Raw genomic sequence first — 17,679 nt, forward strand, 5'->3', positions numbered from 1 at the left:
CTGATGGACGAAGTTCCAGCTCCATTGTGCCGGCAAACGAGTACATATTCAATGGCAAGCAGGTGAACAGCTGCAACCAGACTGCATAGTTTGATGAAAACAGGCAGACAGTGGTATCAGGATTGAGGAAATGTTTTCATGGACATCAACTGGATTCCATCATCCTCATTAAACACATCCTCACTGCTAGATCCTACCTTGGCACTAAAAAAATTTCAAACTCATGTTTTTTATATTGATATTTTTCTTTACAGGCACTGCAAAATCGGACAGTGCGGGACGAATACACTTGTGGGCTTGATTGGGAGTTTCCCCCCCCCCCTCTCCATTTGGGTATTGGTTACTTTGTTTTCCACTACCTGGTGGGGGGTGTGTTTTGTGTTTTTTTTTATTATTATTATTTTTTTTTTTTGTTGCTTTTTTTTAAATTTTTTTGCTGGCTCCCAGGCCTGGGCAACTTGGGAGCAGGATTGCTGGCACTCTCTGGTCTAGCACTTCTGCCAGAGGGTGTGAGATTTTTGTGCAGCTAATGCACACAGATTAGTGAGCCCGGGTCTGGCTCAGCGTGCCTGGGGTTGGGTGCTGGGTGACAGTTACCAAAGTGTTGGCTGCTCCCTATCCATGTAGAATGAATAATAAAGAACAGTGACATCAGATGGATTTGGATAAAAGTCTAGGGGTCACCCATGACCATAAATACATACATACACAAATACATACCTTGGCACTGTTTTAGACCAAGCATTGCCCTACATGGTGACTGTGTATCCAGATGGAACTGGACTCTTTCAACAAGAAAATGCCCTACATCATAAGACCGACATTGCGTAGGAAAGGTTTGATGATCATGTCCAAACATTTTGTGTGCGTCCCTGGCTGTGAATTCCCCCAAATTGATCCTATTGAACATTTGTGGAATGCGGTGTAATATGGCATTCGCCAGTCCCTCACTCTGTTGCTGAACTCTGGGACATTCTTTATCCAGCTGGTTCAGGATATCTGATGACACCTTTTGCCATCTAGTGGAGTCGATGCTACTTCAGGTGCACACAGTCATCATGTGAAAGGTAGCCCGACATGCTATTAGGTAGGTGGTCATACTGTTTTGGCTCACAAGTAACTGCAAATTTTTGTGCAATAGGAAATACATTGAACTATTTAATATATTTCTCAGTAATGCCACTAGTGTGTTATGTGTATATTAGTGCAGCCTGCAAGCATCTGACAAACCATTTGTGCAACCTATTCCCCTACCCAAAAATTGTTAGTGCAGCTCACAAACACTTTTGAGTTTGACACCCTCCCTTGTTCACAGTGTATAAACTTCTTTTTGTTTCTTTCATTTTTCTGTTTTTTAAATTTGGAATTAAGAATCAGAGGAGGGATAACACTGAATATAGTATTGCCAAAATTCTTCAGTAACACTATATTCAGCATTATTAATCTTTAAAAAAAACAAGCACCAGTGTTGTACTCAAAAATAACATGGTATACACCATTAATACATTATAATGCAAGTTCTTGCAGATACCACAGCAGATAATCACTGTCCTCCCACACCAGCAGAAAAGTCTGAGTTTGAATCTCTCAGATGAGGGTCGCATGGTTTTTCTCTCAGTAACTTGGTGTTTTTGACCAGCAGAAAAGTCTGAGTTTGAATCTCTCAGTTGAGGGTCGCATGGTTTTCTCTCAGTAACTTGATGTTTTTGACCAGCAGAAAAGTCTGAGTTTGAATCTCTCAGTTCAGGGTCGCATGGTTTTTCTCTCAGTAACTTGGTGTTTTTGATCAGCAAAAGGCAAACTGACTGAAGAATACATGCAATCACAGACGTGATATACTGGTACCTCACAGCCTCAATTGCTTTAGCACTTAGCACACATCTAACCTAATCTTATATCAGTGGTTTTCAAATTTTTTTAAATAACGGCACCCCTAAGTAATTTATTTTATTTTGCGGCACCCCTACTCAATTTTCTGCCTGTTAGATCTGATTCTGTGTGTGCGTGTGTGTGTGTGTGTGTATATATATAATATTAAAAAATATATATGTTATATGATATTTATTACAATAATATAATTATAAAAATTACATTTCATAATACAAATTATATATATATATATATATATATATATATATATATATATACAGTATATAATTTTATTCTTTATATAGAGGTATTAAGTAAACATCAATTATAGATCACCACAAAATTAAAAAGATACTGTACACCTTTTTATAATGAAATAAACATATAAATTAAAAAATAATAATAAGTTTAAGTAACTTAAACCTAAAATTACGTGGCACCCCTAGAATGTTGTTGCGGCACCCCGGTTGAAAACCACTGTCTTATATGCTATCAACACAATACAGATGTATGTCTTTCCTGAATAATCTCAATATTTTGAAATATGATGAAATCAGACATGGAGTATTGTCATGACATTTTGTCTTCAGTGTTCAGTATAGTTTTATAGTGAGGGGGAAAAAACTGCTTACCATCCTTGCTATCCTCACCTGAGACAACTGGTTTGACAATAGTATGATTTGAAAATTTCAAGTTTTGAACAAGTTTTTTTAATGGAAATACCTAGATTCTGTGGTGCATGATTCCTGTGATATGCTCCGAGGTTAATATTTGTCTTTGCTGATAACTTTCTTCTTGAATTATGGAAACAAACCAACCATTCCAGTTTTGAAAAAAAAGCAGTTCCTTGTATCCTCATGGAAAGTGCTTTTCCTCCTCAGTTGGTGAATGGCAGAGTTTTCTATATGAGTGAGGGCAGCGATGCTATACATACTACCTGCAAGGGCATTTCTCAAGTGAATTAGTGAATTTTGAATAACATGAATGATTGTTTCATAATCAAATTTTCTTGCTAATCAACCAGTGCCGGGTATATGTGTCTGTATGTAAACATATGCAAATGTCTGTAATGGTAAATGATGAAGCGAGTTTATACAGTATCAGCCAAAAAAATAAAAGCTATCCATATCATTTGTCCATCAAGTAATTGGTCAAATCCATCCTTAAATTGATTTAAATTACTTTCACAACAAATGGAAGTTTATTTCCAACAATCTTCCATGTTTTGATCATCTATCCTACAACCTACCAAAAGTGTTGTCTGAGCAAGAGTACGGATGCCATCAGAAAATGGTGTTAACAGGGGTTGTATTAGAATTTGTGCTCATGCAACTAAGACCAGCTTTAGTTTTCTGTAAATTGAGGGTATTCCATGGTCAACTTGCCTATTTTGCACAATGAAAAACTTATTTCCAGGAATAAAAACTATTCAATCCTTGCCAAGACTAACTTGGACACAGTGTGAAAAAACTCATAAAAGTTCCTCCTTGAGATCTAAACTAACACACAGTGACTTTGATTACTGTGGTTAGTCATGAGTGATCATAGTCACTGGTGGTTAGAATTCTGTATTTTGCAGGAAGCCCTTTGGGGGGTGACTCTGTTTTCATAGTACTATCCACATTCTGTTGGTCTTAGAATCAAGCCTGATCTTTGCACATGAATATCTCATGATTAGAGGTGTTGTGTGTGTGTTAAGCAACAAACACTATAAGGAGTCAGTATTATATCTGTAATTGCACACATTACATTCTTTGCTTGGTTTGTTGTTTGATTAATGAAAAATCCAAGTTTTTGGAAGAAAATAAACCATTCAACCCCTGTGACTGACCAATTCAGTCACAGGGGTTGAATGGTTTATTTAAAAGTAGGATTTGAACATGGGCATTTTCCAGGTGATGTGGTAAGACAGTGATTATAACCACTTGTGCTACACTAGGGCAGTGGTCTCCAAAGTTGGGTGCACGAGATGATCCATGGGGTGCACAAGACAATCCTCAATAAATCAATATTTATTAATTATGAAAACTTTAGTTTTTCGAAATGTAATTGAAAATAAAAATTATAAATAAATGTTTTTTTAATACTTCAATATGCGGCTTTGTTTGATCATGCCGTCGATCATGCATGTTCAAGTACATGCATTTTGTACTTGAGCTTCAATTTAATTTTGTTTTGTATTTTTTTATTTATGATCTTTTAAAATTATATGTGATTTTAGATATAATTCTTTCCATGTGACCAATTATTTATAAATCATTGATTTATAAACCATGATTTATAAATAAAAATATATATTAAACTTATATATTTAATTTTTTATTCTGGGATGCATGCTAGTCCTTTTAAGTAAAATAAGGTTGCACAACCATAAAAGTTTGGAGACCACTGCACTAGGGCAGTGTTTCCCAAACTTTTTTATTCGCAGACCCCTCTTCAATTTGAAAAATAATCACGGATTCTCCCATCCTAGCTCACTTAAGTATGGAGTGTCTGGATGATAGGTATCCAAAATTAAAAATTTATATCTCAGAACTGATTTATTATATGTTTACAATCTACCTTTTTCAGACTGACACAAAAAATAACTGAATAATAAACTGTCACTATTTGAATATACAATCAATTGTACTTCATAGGCTACTAGTGTGAAGAATGGTGTTGTTTTTTCATCTCACAAAATCCTTTAAAGTTGGCAGTGATTGTAGAGAACTGAATTTTCATGTCAGGTGCAACATCCAGTCTGTATTTGATTTTTTGATATTTGATTTTGTAAACAATATTTTGTAAACAATTTGAAACAATATTTGATTTGGTATAAAAAAAATTAGTAAAATTCAAAGTAGTCATTACAGAAATTATCCACAGATAACCTGGGAACTGTTCATGGATCCCAAGGAGCACAGTTTGGGAACCACTGCATTATGGCAATTAGAGGCAGATTATCAGTAACTCACTGATGAATCACAGCTCACTTGTGATCAACTTAGTATCATTAACCCCTGGCTCAGTGCTGTGAAGGGTTTTGTAAAGTCAGGGTATCTGTGTGTACCTTTTCACCTTACAATAAAGATATTTATTCCTTGGAAGGTAAAGGATAAAATATGCAAAGTTTTACTGTTTTGTTGAAACAATATTGCTCAAATGAAGCACCCAAACTTTTATCCTGATATATTTTGCCTTTTTTATAATAAAACCTTTATGGGCAGAGACACATAGCCAAGTAGTCAGAAGCGAGAGCGCAGGAGAATGCACTCTTTGAGTGGACTGTGGTTCAAATTGGATTTATCATTGATATCAATCATCAATCCAATTTGATTATTGAATCCCTAGGCCATTATCAAATGTATCAAATTCTGAATGGAGCTGTTACAAGTTCTCAGATGGGGCCGGTTAGACCGATTAAATTACTCTTAGAGTTCACATCTTTATTTAAAAAGGCAAAAACAGGGAAAAAAAAAAAAAAAAAAAAAAGTCGACCCAAATTTGACCTTTAGAGGAGAAGGAAGGACTAGACTTAGAAAAAGGGAAACATTTTTTTTAAAAGTATTACTCCATCTAGTTGCCTCTCAAACATGCTGCTGTAGAAAACAGTCATCCAATAAATCCACAAAGGCATGCTAGTGTGCGAGTGACCAATCCACAAGTTCTAGTCAGTTATCTGGGAAATTAAAATCCCCATTATAAGACAATGTCATTTACTAGCCCACTCTATTTCTGTGTACATTGTACTCATGAGTCATTAGGCCTGTAACGCACTCCTACTCTAAATTTTTCTTTACCAGTACTTATATCGCACCAAACACAAACATTGCATTGTCCACCCATGTCAACTGCACTTCTTTAGATTTTATGTGTTTCTTAACTAACAGCATAACCCCTCTTCCCTTCCTATCCTGACTGTCTTTTCTGTATACATTGCACTCCCCATTTTCAAATTCTGCATCTCTTATATCTGAGTGACACCACGTCTCTGAAATCCCAACAGTGTTTGCATTTGATGTCTTGACCAGCACCTCAAATTCATCAAATTTATCTACTAAACTCCTAGCATTGGTGCACATGTGACTATATATGTACCTGTTCTTACTCTTAGTTATCCTAACACAGCTCATGCATTTATTTGTTCTGTGATAACTTCCAGAAGTCCTGGAAATCCCCAGAACCTTGCTTTCCAGGCTGCTGCTCATTCCAGTAGAATCAGTGCAAGAATTACTTTCACTTCTGCCTGCAGCTACTATTAATCTATTAGTCTGTGAATCCCCCCAAGCTAGCAGTTTTCCGACCCATCTAACACTGCCTCGATAGCATCAGCGAATATTCTTGCACCCTTTCTATTTAAGTGTATCCCATCCCTGTAGAAGCAATCTCTCCTGTTAATAAGAACAGACCATGCTGAGAAAAGTTCTACCCCATGAGCCTTGCGCAATCTCTCCAGGATTGACAAGGCTCCCTCATATACTCCCTCCTATCATATCTGGGCAGAATTGCAGACACTTAATTTAACTCTAACTCGTGATTTTTTTTTCAACATTGATCCGTACTTGTTAAGTAAGTCTGCAGATCTCCTACTCTTAATGTCATTAGTGCCAACATGTACAACAATATCACCTTCTGATATCACCTTAAAAAAAGATGATATCTTCTCTACAATGTCATCAACTTTTGTTGGCAGACATACCCTGGTCCTAGTCACCTATCCTTTTTGCACAATATATTTCCCATCTCCCTCAAAATAGAGTCAAAGACAATAACTAGCCTTGAACTATATCTCTTAGTTGGTATAAAAAGCCTAGTAGTTTCTACAATTCCATCCCCGAATGCTTCCCACTTGGATTTTGCTGTCGATAACTTCATCAGTTGGTTTCACCGTACAGAATTTAAAAACTGTCTGAGACTGCTGTAGTCACCTTTAAGTAACTCCCACATCAATACATTGTGATCATTGCCACCTAGTAGGTCTTTTATCTGCAGATTCTTAGTGAATGAAAGGTCACTGCTGATAATAAGCATTTTAGCATTTTTAGCATTAGCATTAGTAGAGGCATTTGATGCAAGAAAGCAAGCTTATGCAGCATCAGCCAAAAAAAAAAAAAAAAAACCCACTTCCACTTCACCCCTCTGTTCGTTCAAAATACCTGTCCAGCTGAGCCTTAAACTTATTTAGGCTATCAACCTCCACCACAAGGGATGGAAGTCTGTTCCACCAACCAACCACCCGCTGGCTAAAGGCAAATTTCCGCACGTCTATCCTACATCTGTCTTTCCTCAATTTGAATTTATGCCCTCTCAGGTGATTTTTCTGAGCTAGAGGAAGAATCCCATCAGCATTGAGCATGCTTAAACCATTCAAGGCTTTATACACCTCTATCAGATCACCTCGCTGGTGCCTAGTCTCCAGACACTGTAATTTGCAAAACTTAAGCCTTTCTTCGTAAGAGCACCCCTTTGTTCCATTCACTAATCTTGTTGCCCTTCTCTGTACTCGTTCCAGCAGCTCTACATCCTTCTTGAAATGAGGCCTCCAGACCTGTATACAGTACTCTAGGTGTGGCCTGACCATCGCCTTATACAATGGAATGATCACCTCCTTATCCCTGCTGGAAAGATTCCTGTATATCATTGACAATACTCCATGAGCTACTCTTGCAGCCCTTCTGCACTGCTCAGAGAACTTCATATCTGCCTGCACAACCACCCCCAAGTCTCTTTCATTCTCTACCACTGTCAGTGTAGTACCACAGAGTTGATACGTTGCTCTGGGGTTGCTGTTTCCCATGTGTAGTACTTTACATTTGTCAATGTTAAACTTCATTTGCCACCTCTCAGCCCATCTGCTCAGATCGAGTATTGCTTTGTCTTGTTACCTCTAACATGTTGGTGTAGGAAACAATTGATCGATAAATCCACAAAATTCTTTGTGCTGTGTGTATGACCAACCCACAAGGTCCAGTCAATATCTGAAAAGTTAAGTTCCGCATTATAAGACATCTTTGTTTCTGAAAATTTTCAGTAATGCCACTGAACTGCTACAGGGGCTGCACTTTCTTGTAAATGTGAATATAAGGAAATTTATTGCAAAACAATTATGAAACTCCAAAAAGTTTAACAATAACAACAACAAAAAATCTGGATAGTTGCTATTTCATTTCAAGATGTGGATCAAAATGAAAATAATCCCATCAGGGAACCCTGGAAGGGAGGGTCCCTTCATATATACTGTAATTTTGGTTTTAATCATATTGTAAATACAAAATCTACAAAGCAAACAGACTTTGTAAATCTGGTAAGTATCAGCATTTTCTACTTCTATTTCTGGAATATATGTTAAGAAAAATCTAATGAACAAGCATTTAAAAAAATGATTCCACTACATGCTTTTGAGTGGAGCACAACTAGCACTCCATTCCCTACTCTACAAAATAGGGCCTATCTATAATTAAATTTAAATGAAATATGAAATAAGAAAACAGAGTTTAGCTCCTGTACAAATCCAACAAAGAAAATAAAAAATCGAACAATTTTATTTTTTTTCAAAGCACTGTTAAATATACATTTTTATCTGATATCATTAAAAACACAATAAACACAAATGTTCTTAATATTATTAAAATCTGTATTACAATTTTCATAACAGATAACAAATAGGCGAATAAATATATTTATATATACACACAACATAAGTTTTGTATCCTGTATAGTGACCTGTAAATCTGTGCATGTTGTATTATATAATAAGAAATGGAAAGCCTTTAATGTATGAAGAGCCATAATGCTGACAATTTAGATAATTAAAAGTAAGAGGACCACTATTCTGAATTAAAAAACAAAAAATAAGTAAAGCTGATCAATGATGTAATAATGGCAGAAAATTACAGTAAAAGAAGTTGGATAAATTGATAAATATATTGATTGATATATTGATAAATAAATTGCTAAATAATTATACAGAACTGAAATATTGACGACCATTCTCTCATCTTCATCAGGTGGAGGACTAAAAAACAAGCATGACCATCATAAGATGATGGAGAAATCATTTATTTTTACTTTTATCCTGTGTTCTATATTTTTAATATCATCTTTGTGTCTGTATTTTAACCCACTGATTGAAGATGAGGATATACTCATTCAAATATTTGAGTATTGTATAGTCAAACCTCTCAACTTTTGGAAACTGAAAACTGGAAGAATTAATAGATATTTGACAGAATAATTTAGAACTGTGTTCCAGCACTGTTCAAATGGCATTGCCAGACTCTTCCTCCATGAAATGCAATAAACTGTATTTTAAAGTTATTTTTCTTTGTTCATTTATTCTATTTTTTAAATTCTGTTCAGTTAAATAGTATTGAATATTAATATCCATGATCTGGTTGAAGTTTACTATAGAGTACCATGCCAACTTATGAAAATCAACTACCATGGCACAGCTACATCGTAACTTCAAAGTAACCTTATCTTCTTTCACAAGCAGCTTCTATAGTTGTGTTTCTGTAGATGTAGTTCTGTTTCTTTTAGCAAGAAACACAATTACAATACACAACAAAAACACACTATATGATAACCAGTAAAAACAATGATGTATTAAACCAGTAGTTTTCAACCGGGTGCCGCAACAACATTCCAGGGGTGCCACGTAATTTGGGTTTAAGTTACTTGAACTTATTATTATTTTTTAATTTATATGTTTATTTCATTATAAACTTTTTAATTTTGTGGTGATCGATAATTGATGTTTACTTAGTACCTCTATATAAAGAATAAAATTATATACTGTATATATATATATATATAATTTGTATTATGAAATGTAATTTTTATAATTATATTATTGTAATAAGATCATATAACATATATTTTTTAATATTTTATATATATATATATATATATATATATATAGAGAGAGAGAGAGAGAGAGAGAGAGAGAGAGAGAGAGAGAGAGAGAGCAAGAATCGGATCTAACAGGCAGAAAATTGAGTAGGGGTGCCGCAAAATAAAATAAATTACTTAGGGGTGTGCCATTATTCAAAAAAGGTTGAAAACCACTGCATTAAACTCTGCTTTTTCCACAAAAAAAAAAAAAAAAAAACTACACCAACCATTGAAATTTAGATATAAAGAGTTAAGTCCTTATTATTTTTTACAGAATGCTGTAAACTTATATTGATACATGGTTACTATATTTTGGTTAACATAAGCAAGGCTATATAATGTTGGGTTTGAGTGTATATTTTTAAATTGAGTAGGTCCATAAGAGGAGAGAAAAAAAAATCTGCATATGTGAAAAATAACACAAAACTGACTAATATCTCTCAAAGTTTATCACAGCCACTTCTTGTTCCTGCTTTCATTCTCATGGCTTTAAACAGCATTCATAGTGCATTCTGGTATGCGTTCCACCTATTTTTCTGCTACCCTTACATCATTAATCAATGTCAGATATTTAACTCTTATAAACAAAGAAGAGTAATCCTCCTATTTATACCAAGAAGCTTTGAATTACTAAATACAATAAAAAATGAAATAAATTACATTTAATTTATTAGTGAAAATAAATAAACAAAACTAAATGAAAATGAATAAATGAAAAGATAATAATAAATTATTTTTAAGAATAAATTACAGGAAAATTTCTTTGAGAATAGTTTATTACAATTATATTCATTTATACTGCTACTTCAAAATGTGATTATACTGAGAAAATGGCCAGAGTCAAAGGCCAGTCATCACAAATCAAAAATGCTACATGCTTAATTTTTAATATCCTAACTGAGAAAATAAAAAATAAAAAATCAACCTTAAAAAATGGCCATTAGTGTATTTCTTTGAATATTTAACTAATGTATTTGGAATGTATTTTAGTAAAAGCAGAAACTATAAACAGAAGCCACTACTGTTAAATTATTGCCCACCATTATAAAAGATTTCTCACATAATTAAATTACTGTCAGAGTAATTATTTTGCCATAAAGATGAAGAGAATTTAGCATCACTTTAAAAAAATATATACAGTATATATATATATACATGCACAGCGACTTTGGGATATGGCCTTTTACTCATTTATTCTTGATCTTTTTTATTTATTAGTTCCCTAATAAGTTTTGCTCATTAGATAATCCACTTTTTTCCAATGGCAAAATAGTGTCAGGTGAATAAAGAGGTGTAATCACTAGGAAACTGGCACTTAACACCAAGGGAAAATGCATCTGAGAATCAAGTGTAAGTATCTTCACCTCCTACAGAAAAAAAAAGTGGTTAATTATTTGAATATAATATTTTTAAATTTAATTTGTTTAATTTTAAATTAAAAATTTAAAGTTATTCTAAGAAATGGAGTAAAAAAATTTATAATTATTATTATTAGTTATGAATCTCTCTGCATTTTGACATATATACTATCATCACCTTTGTAATCAAATATACGAGATGCATTGGCTTTTAATACTGAAGGGGTAGAGAGAGAGAGAGAGAGAGTTATTCACATTTAACAATTGTATTACAAATACAATTGTTAAATGTGAATAACTTTTCCATTATTTGCTCAGATGATAATCTCTTCTTTACAATACTTTAATCAAGTTTACATGAAAAGATTCACTAGCTTAAATTTTTTTTAGTTATATATATATAGTTTTTTAACAAATGCTTTGTACTTCTAATTTACTAAAAAATTCTGGGTTATCACAATTATTAATTTAAGAGGATCTGGAAATTTGGTTAAAAAGATGGTGGATATGTTGAAAAAGTGGAATTCTAAATTATAAGGCTCACTTATAGCTGAATAAGTTACCTTGTACTTCAATAATGATTTGCATTGTGTAAAAATCTGTCCCAAAGGAGCAGTACATATATGAGTAAGCTTTATAATGAACTTGAATTTATTTTTCATGAAGTGGAAAATATTGAACTGACAAAGAGACAGAGGATTTCCTAAGATGAAGAGAACTTTTGTTTCACAGCAATCAGTACAAAGAGTAGATGGAAAATTAATAGACACATGAAGAAAAGAAGACTGCAGACTTTACAGTGCTAAAGTACTTAATTGCAATAGTCCTGCAGATCTCTATGACGAAAAAAATCCTATGGTTGAAATTACTCAGACTGGCAAATTCAGAATAAAATTGATAGGCTGTGAAGCTTCCTCTCCAAAGTGACATCTCTGGCAAAGAAATCACATCTTAGGGAGTTAGGTAGAAATGGTATTAACAACAAAAATGCTAAGGCAGAAAATCCAAACTAAATCACAGAACCAAGGAAAAGCTGAGATCAGGAAGCAACTATCTGCAAACAGTGCTAAACTATTTAAAGGTCTCTAACTGAAACCTCAACTCTAGCAAAAACCTGCTAACAACTAAAATTACAAATGTGATTGGCACTATGAGAAAACATAATATTAGTATTAGTAATGGCAAATGATGCAAAAAAGAAGCTTATACAGCATGAGCCAAAAAAAAGAAAAAAAAAAAAAAGAAAGAAATTATCTTTATTTAAGTTACCCACTTAGCTCTTAGAACAGGAATAACAAATTTACAGCCTATAAATCAAATAAAGCTCATAGAGCAGTTATGAGTCTTACTTGGAAAAGAATAACTGTTGAAGTATCATACAGATACATAGTTTTTTTTTTACTTTTCTATACTTCACTTTACCAAGGTGTACTCATTTATTGTTTTGACTATTTACTATGATATGAAAACTACTATTAGAACAGGGATTTATAAAGATTTAAAACTATTAATTCTTAACTTCTATCACTCCTTAAGGTATTCTTGAAGTGAAAAACACTGTATTTGTGGTATGCATAAAAGAGCATGGAATGATGAAAAAATGATTTCACACTTAGAATGACTAAAATATTTAAAGGAAAGGAGGAGAAAAGAATAGGAGAAGGGGAAGATGATGACGAAATCCCATTGTCAGAACTTGAGGGTCTAAGTTTACATTTTGAAGCCTTCAATGAATACTCAGTGTAGATCGTGATGTAAGAAAAACCGAACTTTAGGCTTATCTTTCTTTTTATGCTTAAGATAAGCATAAAAAGAAAGTGAAATTAATTTACTCTTAGTCACAGTGTGCAAAGCAATTAATGCTTTGGACACTGAAATCAGACATTTTAATGGAAGAAAAACATTAATGATAACATATTTTACTCTGCACACAATTAAAATTAACTAAATTTTTATTTAAAAAGCAAATTAGAGTATACAGTACATGAAATATGCATGTAAATAAGTATGATGTACATAGAATATGTAAAATTTGACTATAATTTAAATGTTTTGAATTACTGAAAATATATATTAATTCTGATCAAATATCTGTTAAATTTAAAGACTGCTTTTTTTTTAAGGAATTTTCAATAGTACAGTATATTAAAGTTGTCCATTTACATTATTTTTTAATTCTGCTTCAATACCCCAAATTTTTTTTGTCTTATTTGCAGCTTGAGTTATAAATTTGATTGTATATATGTATGTGTATTTTTATATTTTTTCCACTCTTATGATTTTTTTTATGATGAAATAGAATTAACAAGTATAATAGACAACTGGAACCTACTGCACTTTAAATATATGTATAAGTATACGCTTATGAATAACAGACAAACTTAACATGAGAGAGGGGGGGGGGGTCTGATTATAAAAACATCAGCATACTAAACACAAGAAGGATACATCTTAAAAATTTAAATATATATATATATAAAAAACAAAAAACTGATTAAATTTAATACTGAATAGTTCCCCTAGAGCCCAAAATAACATTAATAATAAATAATATGCAAAAAAAATAATAAATATATAAAAATAATGAGACAATAAAATATATAACATATAATAGGAACCAAATTTATTTTTAATGTATATAATAATTTAATATATGAATTTATTGTCTATTTTAAATAACATGCAAATTTACCTGATTTTCTGCAAAAGTTAAGGATTTAAGGCCAGTTGTACGTGTATGCAAAACTTTTCCAGACGCATTTTGTGAATAAATAGTTATGCGGTACATCATATTTCTTCTCGAGTTATAATTTGAAGCTCCATATACATCTGAATTAGCTCTCAGGTAACGATAAAACTTTATGCTTCTATATGATATTACATAAAAAAATTAATATTTAATACAATTTTTATATGTAAAAAAGGCAAATAAAGAGTATTATTGGGAAAAAAGAACAAACAAAGGAAGATGGACACTCACAAATAATTTAAATATGAAAACTTATCTAATAACATGTAGGATTTCCCTAGAGCAGGGTGACCAAATGTCCCATTTCTGAGTGGTGTCCTGCTATCCTGACAAAGCTGTAACAGGATTCCAGAAGTATTGATTTTTCCAGAAGTGCCATTTTTGCTAACACTGGGATTAAAACACTTATAAATCTCTTATATCTATAACACATTATATGGATAGTGTTTAGGATACATTTAAAGAAAACCATCACAATAAAGTAATGTTTACTCTTGTTAATTTGAAGCCTTCCATCAAATTAACTCAATGAAAGTAATGTTTACTTGTCAACTCCCCCTCCTTTGTTCTCACCTGCATATATATTGGTCCCCCCCCCCTTATACACTTTCCATGCTCCCAGTGGTCCAGAGCTCGTTTTTGTGGGGGAACTAATTTCCAGGGCTGATATCTGGGGACCAAAAACAGTAAAAAAAAAGGAGTTATAACCATGTGAAAACGAAACTCGTATTTGTTCGGGGTGAGAGTTCCTGATCTCTGAACTCAGGAATCCAATTACTGCGAAAGGAACTTATTGATACAATCTACTCCACAGTTATTAGATTTGGGTTTCCCATTAAAAGTCTGTTTTCAACAGCGATAAAATAATCAAACACTTTTTTGTTAATCGCACTTCCATCTCCCGTAATGGTCAGAAGCTGATCAAGCAATGGCCTCCTGTTGTGCCGTGACCCAGCTAATACAGGTGGAATTGCATCATAAATACTGACCTTACTTAATGTGATGCCAGAGAAGCATGCGTCCTAGCGGGGAAGTAGCAGGCGAGGAACGCTAATAAGTGCAGGGTTGGGTTTCGTGTTCCCAAAAGTACAGTAGAGGGACAAAAGTATAGGGTAGCTAAAATGCATATTGTAGGTAAAATGCAGGCATTTTACATAGTTATAAAAAAATGGTGTATTTTCTTAGCATTTGGAACATAACCCTCCTTTTTGTACTGGTTCTTAGTCCCTCATAACAACGTTTCGTACTACACAAGATTTTATAGGAACCTAACTACCATGTTATATGTGTATCAGTATGTAGGCTGGTATGTCAAAATTGTTCTGAGTATATATTTTTGGAGTAAAATATTCTTAAAAAATATTCAATACGTGACGTACCTTGCACTGTATGTAACCACAAGATCAAAGTCAAAATTAAATCCTGGCCACCTCCAGATATGCTAAAAAAAATTCGATATATTAAAATATAATTTAACTTAAAAAAAAAAAATACTACTACAATGAACCAAAAGCTAAAGAATTTATAACAGCACTCTGAGTAGTTTAAGAATGTTTGAAGTGCTGTTATCATATGTTTGTGAGTATAAGAATTTTGAGACAAAATTATAGCCATAAGAATTTGCTAGGGGTAAGTCACAATTTTCATTTGAAAGAAAGTTTCTGGTAACAAAACAAGACCAAATTTCATTCACCAGCAACTGTTGAAAGGTAGCTAGCTTTGACTAGCATTTTTATAAAATGCTAAAAACTAACACGGCAGAATCTACATTTAAAGTACAGCTTTTGTGCCCCCCACCAGCTTAGAATTATCTTACAAATATTAAGAGTTCACAAACCACTGGTTAGCAAATGCTGCACTAGAGAGTTTTGCTGTACTTAATTTTTTATTATATACTAACATAAAATATAAGTTTAAAAGCATGCACAGCACATTATAACTCACATATACCTGTCCTTCATGTGTTAATATATGCCCACATCATGAACAATTTTTATTGAATTGCTTTTCTTTACAAAGCTATTCAATGAAACTGTTCCAGATTTAGCGTATTTATTCTCTAGAGCAGTGGTTTCCAATCTTTTCATCTTTGCAAAACCCTTGAGTAATAGTTTTTGCAGTGAACATACTGAATTTACTGAATATAAAGCTTCTGTAACACATAGCATATAACAATAATATCTGAATTTTAATATTGCCACGAGTTTGTAGTTAAGGAAGTAATAATGGCTAAGGTAAAGAAAGCCAACACAAGAACCACGGGAATGTTGCTGTTGTTGTTATTTGGTTTTTAGGAGCATTAGCAACTAAGGCCATATTGCTCCGGGGATATGCGGTGGTCATTCCCTGACCTTTCCGCAACCTCCATATTTGGTGGTCACGGGCTCGAACCCCGGTCTAATCAAGAAGCGTGTGCTACGTACTGCTGCTCCTGCCCACCTGGCTACAGAGGCACCAATCACGGGAAACTTACCAGGCAAACACGTTTCATGCTACCACAGCTTCTCCCTGCATTCTCTGTAAACAGATGGTGCACGTTGTCGGTAGTGGCTGTAGAAGTCAATAACAATGTACTGATGAGTTTTTTTCTTGTTATTAAAAGCAGATTATCGGAGTTCATGAGTGGGTTGAAATTTATTTATGGGTACACCCTCCAGACTCCCTCAGTCTTAGGGTGTTTATCCCCCCTGCCCACTATTTTAACCCGAAATTAAAACAACTTCTACAGACAGTGCGTGTTATCGGTAGTGGCAGTAGAAGTCGTTTTCCTATTGGGATAAAACAGCAGGAAGGGGGTATAAACACCCTAAGACTGAGGCAGTCTGTAGGGTGTACCCATAAGTAAATTTCAGCAATGAAGGCATTACACTTATGAATTCCAATAATCTGCTTTTAATAATGAGAAAAAACTAATCAATACATTGTTATCAACTTCTACTGCCACTACTGATAACACAGGGATAAACTACGGTAGTGGGAAGTGAGTTTGCCCGGTAAGTTTACCGAAGTTTCCAGTGGTTCTTGTGTTGGCTTTCTTTACCTTCACCATAATAATTTTAAAATATAATTTTCAAAACATAATTAAAATATTCAAAACAAACCCATTTAGCTAAAACTAATGAGACTTCTAAGGTTAAGAAGGTTAAAGAACACAGTGCTTTAAAGTTTGGTTTGACAGAAGATAAAAACCATTGTAACTGAGCTCATAGAAAAACTGTTGGAGTATTCTGGTTACTAGGGGTAAGATGAAAATGCTTTCTCACATGTTTCTTATATCCAAAAGGAGATAAGAAAGTGAAGTGTGCGTGCATGCATGTGTTTCAAACAGGAGTATTCATTGTTTTACAAAACAGTGTATTCCTATTTGAAATCTTGCCAAAGGAATATTAGTCTTCAAGTTTTCAACAAAATCAGGTGAAACATCTATCAAGTTTTCTTTTTAAATATTTTAAGAAATTACAAGAAAACTAAAATAACCTTAAGAATTGTAGAATGAAGAAAGTGAAAAACACACCATTGCTAAAAGTTTTTCACAAATTGATCAAAATTTTCTTGCACATGTTGAAGGCTCACAAATCACTGGTTAGAAAATGCTGCTCTAGAGAATTCTGCTATGCCAAATTTTTTTATTATAAACTAACATAAACTATAAGTTGAAAAGTATGCAAAACACATCATTAAGTCATACATACATACCTCTCCTTCATGTGTTAATATTCGCCCATATCTGGAACAATTTTTATTGAATTGCAACTCTTCTATTTGTTTGGGCCTTAATTAAAAAAAAAAAAAAACACAATGAGACTAAAATGAACATAATGTAGATAG

Source organism: Mastigoproctus giganteus, chromosome 7, assembly GCF_048544385.1.
Source record: "Mastigoproctus giganteus isolate SK-2022 chromosome 7, ASM4854438v1, whole genome shotgun sequence".
Lineage (NCBI taxonomy): Eukaryota > Metazoa > Arthropoda > Arachnida > Uropygi > Thelyphonidae > Mastigoproctus > Mastigoproctus giganteus.